This window comes from Herpailurus yagouaroundi, unplaced genomic scaffold (genome assembly GCF_014898765.1).
Source record: "Herpailurus yagouaroundi ecotype Mexico unplaced genomic scaffold, PumYag 67503, whole genome shotgun sequence".
Classification (NCBI taxonomy): domain Eukaryota; kingdom Metazoa; phylum Chordata; class Mammalia; order Carnivora; family Felidae; genus Herpailurus; species Herpailurus yagouaroundi.
Window position 1 is genome coordinate 563,615 of NW_024420310.1, and position 7,741 is coordinate 571,355.

A 7,741-nucleotide genomic window follows, 5' to 3' on the forward strand; every position below is an offset into this window, starting at 1 on the left:
CTGAAGATGACAATGCTCTTATATATGGGAAACCCCAAGACTCTACAAAGAAACTCTTAGAATCAATGAATTCAGTAAATGTGCAAGACACAGAATGAATGTGTAAGAATCACTTGTGTTTCTATACGCCAATAGCGAACTCTATAAAAAAGAAATAAAGAATACAATTCCATTTATAATGGCATGAGAAAGAATAAAATCCATAAGAATAAATGTAACTGAGGTAGAAGGTCTATACACTCTATTGTTAAGAGTCTCCTGGTTTGTTTCCCTCTCTCTTCGTTTTTCCGTCCCATATGTCCATCTGTTTTGTTTCTCAAGTTCCACATCTGAGTGAAATCATACGGTGTTTGTCTTTCTCTGACTTACTTTGCTTAGCATAATACACGCTAGCTCCATCCACACTGTTGCATATGGCAATATTTCATTCTTTTTACGGCTGACGAATATTCCACTGTGTATATACATACCACATCTTCTTTATCCATTCATCAGCTGATGGACACTTGGGCTCTTTCCATGGTTTAGCTATTGTTGATAATGCTGCTGTAAACACCGGAGTGAATGTACCCCTTTGAATCTGTATTTTTGTATCCTTTGGTAAATACCTAGTAGTGCAATTGCTGGGTTGTAGGGTAGTTCTATTTTTAACTTTTTGAGGAAACTCCATGTTTTCCAGAGTGACTGCACCAGTTTGCATTCCCACCAGCAGTGTAAAAGGTTTCCTCCTTCTCCGCATCCTCACCAACTTCTGTTGCTTCTTGTGTTGTTAATGTTGGCCATTCTGACAGGTGTGAGGTGGTATCTCATCGTGGTTTTGATTTGTACTTCCCTGATGGTGAGTGATGTTGAGCATTTTTTCATGTGTGTGTCGGTTGGCCATCTGGATGTCTTCTTTGGAGAAGTGTCTATTCATGTCTTTTGCCCATTCCTTAACTGTCTTGTTTGGGTTTTGGGTGTTGAGTTTGATAACTTCTTTATAGATTTTGGATACTAACCCTGTATCTGATATGTCATTTGCAAATATATTCCCTCATTCCATAGGCCTCCTTTAAGTTTTGTTGAGTGTTTCCTTCACTGTGCAGAAGCGTTTTGTCTTGATGAAGTCCCAATAGTTCATTTTTGCCCCTGTTTCTCTTGCCTCCGGCGATGTGCCTAGTGAGAAGTTGCTATGGCCAAGGTCAGAGAGGTTGCTGCCTGTGTTCTCCTCTGGGATTTTGATGGTTGGAGGAATCAACATTGTTAAAATGTCCATATTACCCTAAGTGATCTGCAGATCCACTGTAATCCCTATAAAATTCCAATGTCATTTTTTACAGAAATATAAAAAATAATCCTAAAATTCATATGGAACCACAAGAGACTGGAGTAGGCAAAGCAATCTTAAGAAGGAAGACAACACTGGAGGCCTCACCCTTCCTGATTTCAAAACTTCCTGATATTATAAAACTATAATAATCAAAACAGTATGGTACTGGCATAAAAACAGACACATAGACCAATAGAGCAGAATAGACGGACTGAAAATAAACCCACACGTATGTGGGCAACTACTCTATGACAATGGAGAAACAATAGTCTCTTCAATAAATGGTGCTGGGCAAACTGGATAACCACATGAAAAAGAATGATATTGGATCTTCTTACACCACCCACAGCAATTGAAATGGATTAAAGGCTTAAATATAAGGCTTGAAACTCAAAACTCCTGTGTGGGGGGTGGGGGGCAGGGTCGGAGAAAAGGCTCCTGACATTGGTCCTGGCAAGTTTTTTTTTTGGACTTGACACCAAAGTACAGACAATGAAAGCAAAAATAAACAAGTGGGACTACATCAAACTACAAGGTTTCTGCACAGCAAAGGAAACATTCAATGAAATGAAAAGGCAACATACAGAATGGGGGAATATATTTGCAAACTCTATATCTGATAAGGGCTTGATATCCAAAATATATAGGAAAATCATACAACTCAGTAGCGAAAACAAAACAAACAAACAAAAACAAAAAAACAAATAACTTGATTGAAAATGGACAAAGGACCTGAATAGACACTTTTTTCAAAGACCTACAAATGGCCAACAAGTACATGAGAAGGTGCTCAGCATCACTAATCCTCAGGGAAACAGAAATCAAAATCACCACGAGAAATCTCTTCATACCTATTATAATGGCAAGTATGAAAAAGACACGAGAGAACAAGTGTTAGTGAGGATGTGGAGGAAACAGAAACCCTTGTACACTATTGATGGAAATGTAACTTGGTACAGGATCTCAAGGAGAGATCTGCAACCCCATGTTCATTGCAGCATTATTCACAATAGCCAAGATAAACAACAGATGAATGGATAAAGAAAATGTGACACACACACACACACACACACACACACACACACACACGGGTACACAAAGAAATGTTTCTCAGCCATAAAAAAGGAAGGAAATCATGCCATTTGCAATAACATGTGTAAACCTGGAGGACATCATGCTAAGTGAAATCAATGAGACAGAGAAAGATAAATACTATGTGATCTCAGTTGTATGTTGGAATTTAAAAAGTTGAGATCATAGAATCGGAGAGTAGAATAGAATTTACCAAGGGTTGGGGTTGAGGAAAATCGTGAGATATTTGTCAAATAAAACACACTTTTAGCTATAAGAGGAATGAGTTCTAGGGATCTGATGTATAGTAGGATGACTATATTTAATTTATATTGTATTGTATACTTGAACTTTCCTAAAAGAGTAGATGCTAAGTGTTCTCGCCATACCAACAAGAAGGGGCAGCTGTGTTTTGTGACGGATGCGGTCATTAACTTGATTGCAATAGTCATCTACAATGTGTACACCTATCATCACGTTGTACATCTTCAATGTATATAACTTTTATTTGTCAAAGAATTAAAAATTAATTCCTTCAGTAATACTGGCCTCATTTCAGTTGCTCAGTGGTGACATGGGTCTACCATTTAGGACAAGGCAGTTTTCGATCGTGTTTTCAAGCGATTCACAATAATAACAAAACATGCAATCTAGGATTTCCACAGAGGGAGGGGAGTCACTGAGAATGAGGATATAATGGTGTCAGTGGATTAGACATTTAGAGTGCAAAATATCCGCAGTGCGAAAGCACGAAGCTAAGAGTGTGGACAGCTAGGTGGGGGTAACAAGAGGAGGCATGTTTTGGAGTTTTATAATGACAACATGTCCCGATGGCTATGTCCACAGTGGAATCACAGAAGCCTTGGCTGCAGTGTAATGGGAGAAAAGATCATTAGAAGTAAAGACGGCGAGGAACCGAGGTTGTGGAGCTTTGGTTGGGTCACCCACCAGAGACGCTTAAGGAAGTCATGGTGCATGGTAACAGGAGGAGGGGAGGAGGGAGAGGCCATGAGCCAAGAGTTCAGGCCACCAGCGAAGAAGGAAATTTGAGCGAGATGTCAGTAATGACTGCAGAAGCGGTAGCTGGAGTTATAGCCTTGTATGGGCTTGTAGTGTAGACTACAAGGGTTATGTGAGCTACAAGGGATGCTGGGCATTTTTTAATGAGGGAATTAAACGGAGTCTGAAAATGTCAGGAGATGCAGTTTCCACGGGAGAGCAAATAGGAAAGGGAGAGAAAGATCTTAAGGATGACATTAGAAAGGACAATTTTCAACCTAAGACTTTTATCACAGTTGGGTGCAGAGTGACAAGCCAAATATGATCTTGGCCAGCAGCCCCTGGAGCCTTAGGAAACACCTGGTAGGAAGAAGAAAGAAAACATTAAATAAAATACAGCTGGGTTGTTCCAGGGATGAATGTTGCCCTGAGGAACTGGAAACAGAGACTAGGAAGGGTTTGTAAAGTGGGTGATCTGAACACAGTTCCCAGTTGGCACAGTAAGGCCAAGAATGAATGAACAATACACTCTCCCTGCTGAATATTAGCTGAGGTGTTAAGGACAGCAGTAAAGGGAACCAGCCTGGAAACCAGGGTGAACGGCCATCTCTAATCTTCACAGGGAAGAGTTTCCTATGAAGCTAACACCCATAGGCATCCATACAAAATACAAACACTTTTGAAAAATGTTTATTTTGAGAGGGTCAGCGAGAGTGTGAGTCCCCCCCCCCCCCCCCCCCCAAGAGAATCCCAAGCAGGCTCCATACTGTCGGCACAGAGCCCAACGCGGGCTGGATCCCATGAACCGTGAGATCATGACCTGAGCTGGAGTCAAGAGTCGGATGCTTAACTGAGCCACCCCGACGTCCCAAAATGCAAACGCTTTTATTAAATAGTCTTCAATAAGCAAGGACCCAACAGATGAGGGAGCAGAGCCGGGACAGCTCCCTGCATAAACATAGAGGAACGGGGCACACAGGGCTCAGATAGCCATTTGAGTCCAGGGGCCAGCACCCTCGTGCAGTAAGCCCAGACCCAGGGATGTTCCAGTTCTGAGCCAGGCCAGCTGCTCTGAGGCCTTAGGATCAGAGTCTGGGCTCAGTAGAGCACCTGCCGGAGGAAATGAAAGACCTACTGACGAGGCCTCGGGAAGAAAAAGTTTCCTTATATCAGTACCTCCCTGCTCCCCGATTCCATTCACACCTCTGCGCATGACCCTGTAGCTTCCCTCCGGTTGCATCCGGATAGCTCAAGTCCAGCGGCTCCCCCATAGACGTTCTCAGCGTGTCCCTGCTCTCAGAGAGCATGTCGGCAGGCGTCACCGTGTGAGGCGTTCTTGAAGGGCAGGGTTCTCACAGGCAGCTCACAGCACAGCCCCCGATGCCAGACCCATCTCCCTGTGCGCTCACTTCTGAGGGGTAGGTTGTCCAGACTCCTGCATGATGTTTCGGGTGTTTTGTTTTGTTCTCTCTTGTTCTCTAGAATAGGATATCGCGGTGAGTGCTGACCACAGGCCTCTCACAGCCAGGAAGGTTCTTCCTCCCCAGCCTCGATTGAGCTGAGAGCTGCAAGGCCCCAGGGAGCTCTGGACAGGCCCCTCCTTGGAAAGGACCCCCTTCTGAGGACCAAGTGTTTCAGGAGAGAGAGAGCATCCAACTCTGCCACACCCAGGTGGTCCGCGACAAGCCCGGCCACAGCCACAGCCACAGCCCAGAGGCGTTCCTCGGGAAGACGGGCAGGGGCCGCATCCTAAAGAGGCACTGCTCTCCCACAGAGAGAAAACTCTGCACCTAGTTCTCACAAAATTATACGTGTACAGACAAAAGGATAGGTGGGTACAGTACACAGTGGTGGCACGGGTCCACTCTGGTAAATGCAGTCAGACTGGGAGGTCATCCTTGAACCGGTCCTGAAGACGGCCCAACGTGAAGACGTGGCTATTTTTATACCTTTCTATGCCCTAAATTTGTTAACCTAAGGTAACACTGAGGTAACATCTCATATGGTCTGAAAATTAGCCTCAAGTTGATCACAAAAAGGAATTCCAAAACAACGTTGACCAGTGAGGGCAGCATCGGAATTAGCCCACGGTGGTAACTGTGACCCCCACACATACCTGCCTGTACTCATTCTGGTTCATCTGGTAACATTCTCGTCACTTGGACACAAAGAAATGGAAAGACATTCCATTCCATGCTTATGGATGGGAAGAACGGATATTGTTAAAATGTCTATACCATCCAAAGCAATCTACACGCTCAATGCAATTTCTATCAAAATACCGACAGCATTTTTCACAGAAGTGGAACAAACAACCCTAAAATCTGTATGGAACCACAAAAGACCCCACATAGCCAAAGCTATCTTGAAAGAGAAAAGCAAAGCTGGAGGCATCGCAATTCTGGACTTTAAGTTATATTGCAAAGCTGGTCATCAAAACATGGTATTGGCACAAAAAGAGACACATAGACCTAATGGAACAGAGTAGAAAATCCAGAAAGAACCCCACAATTATATGGTCAATTAATCTTTGACAAAGCAGGAAAGACTATGCAATGGGAAAAGGCTCTTCAACAAATGGTGTTGGGAAAGCTGGACAACAAGATGCAAAGAATGGAACTGGACCACTTTCTTACACCATGTGCAAAAATAAATCCAAAATGGATTAAACGCCTAAATGTGAGATCTGAAGCCATAAAAATCCTAGAAGAGAACACAGGCAGTAACTTCTTTGACATCGGTCATAACAACATCTTTCTAGCTATGTCTCCTGAGGCAAGGGAAACAAAAGCAAAGATAAACTATTCGAACTACATCAAAATAAAAAGCTCCGTACAGCAAAGGAGACAATCATTAAAGCTAAAAGGCAACTTATGGAATGAGAGATGATATTTGCAAATGACATACCCGATAAAGGGTTAGTATCCAAAATATATAAAGAACTCATAAAACTCAACACCCAAAAGCAGACAGTCCAATTAAAAATGGGCAGAAGACACGAACAGTCATTTCACTTAAGAAGACATCCACATGGCCAACAGACACATGGAAAGATGCTCATCATCACTCATCACCAGGGAATTGCAAATCGCTACAGCTCACTACGATGAGCTATCACCTCACACATGTCAGAATGGCTCAAGTCAACAACACAAGAAACAACAGCTGTTGGCAAGAATGTGGAGAAAAAGGAACACTAGTGCACTGTTGGTGGGAATGCTAATTGATGCAGCCACTGTGGAAAGCAGTCTGTAGAGTCCTCAAAAATAGAACTACCCTATGATCCAGTGATCACATTACTGGGTATTTACCCAAAGGATACAAGAAGACAAATTCAAAGGGATACATGCTCCTCTATGTTCATAGCAGCATTATTTACAGTAGCCAAGATATGGAAGCAGCCCAAGTGGCCACCCGCTGATGAATGGATAAAGAAGATGTGGTACACACACACACACACACGCGCGCGCGCACACACACACACACACAGTGAAGTATTAGCCATAAAAAAGAATGAAATCGTGCCATTTGCAATGACGAGGATGGAGTAGAGGGCATAATGATGAGAGAGCATAATGATGAAATAAGTCAGAGAAAGACAAATGCCAAATGATTTCACTCATATATGGAATTTAAGAAACAAAACAAGTGAGCGAAGGAAAAAAAGAGAGAGGGGCAAACCAAGAGACAGACCCAACTGTAGAGAACACACTGGTGGTTACCAAAGAGGAGGTGGGTGAGGGGATGGGTGAAACAGGTGATGGGGATAAAGGAGGGCACTTGTTCTGATGCACCGGGTGATGTAGGGAAGTGTTGAATCACTATATTGTACACGTGAAACTAATATAGCACTGTGTTAATATACTGGCATTAAAAACTTGTAAAAATGAGAAAAGATTCTAATCACTTTACAGTGACACTTCACAGTCTTTTAGCAGCTCAAATAATGGATTTTTTTTTCTGTGTTTTTTCTCTGAGTTGATCAGGAGTTGAATTTGGCTGTGTGTAGTATTTTGTTTTAGTTCTCATTCCACCTCTAAATAACTGCCCGGGTGGGCGTCGGAAGGAAGCCCCTCTACAGAGGATTGAGGGAGCTGAGAAACACACAGCTACCCATTCATCCCCACTCCACATAGAAGATGAAGAATAGGGGCGCCTGGGTGGCGCAGTCGGTTAAGCGTCCGACTTCAGCCAGGTCACGATCTCGCGGTCCGTGAGTTCGAGCCCCGCGTCAGGCTCTGGGCTGATGGCTCAGAGCCTGGAGCCTGGAGCCTGTTTCCGATTTTGTGTCTCCCTCTCTCTCTGCCCCTCCCCCGTTCATGCTCTGTCTCTCTCTGTCGCAAAAATAAATAAACGTTGAAA

General features: G+C 43.4%; 1 long non-coding RNA gene across 1 annotated transcript in view; it reads left to right on the forward strand.

The window, feature by feature from the left end:
* The window catches only part of LOC121025111 (uncharacterized), an 89,584-nt gene extending 82,062 nt beyond the window's left edge, over window positions 1-7,522 (forward strand). The window contains exon 3 of the long non-coding RNA XR_005787948.1: window positions 7,366-7,522. This is a non-coding gene — a long non-coding RNA (uncharacterized LOC121025111). The remainder of the gene's footprint in view (window positions 1-7,365) is intronic.
* Window positions 7,523-7,741: the final 219 nt, after the last annotated feature.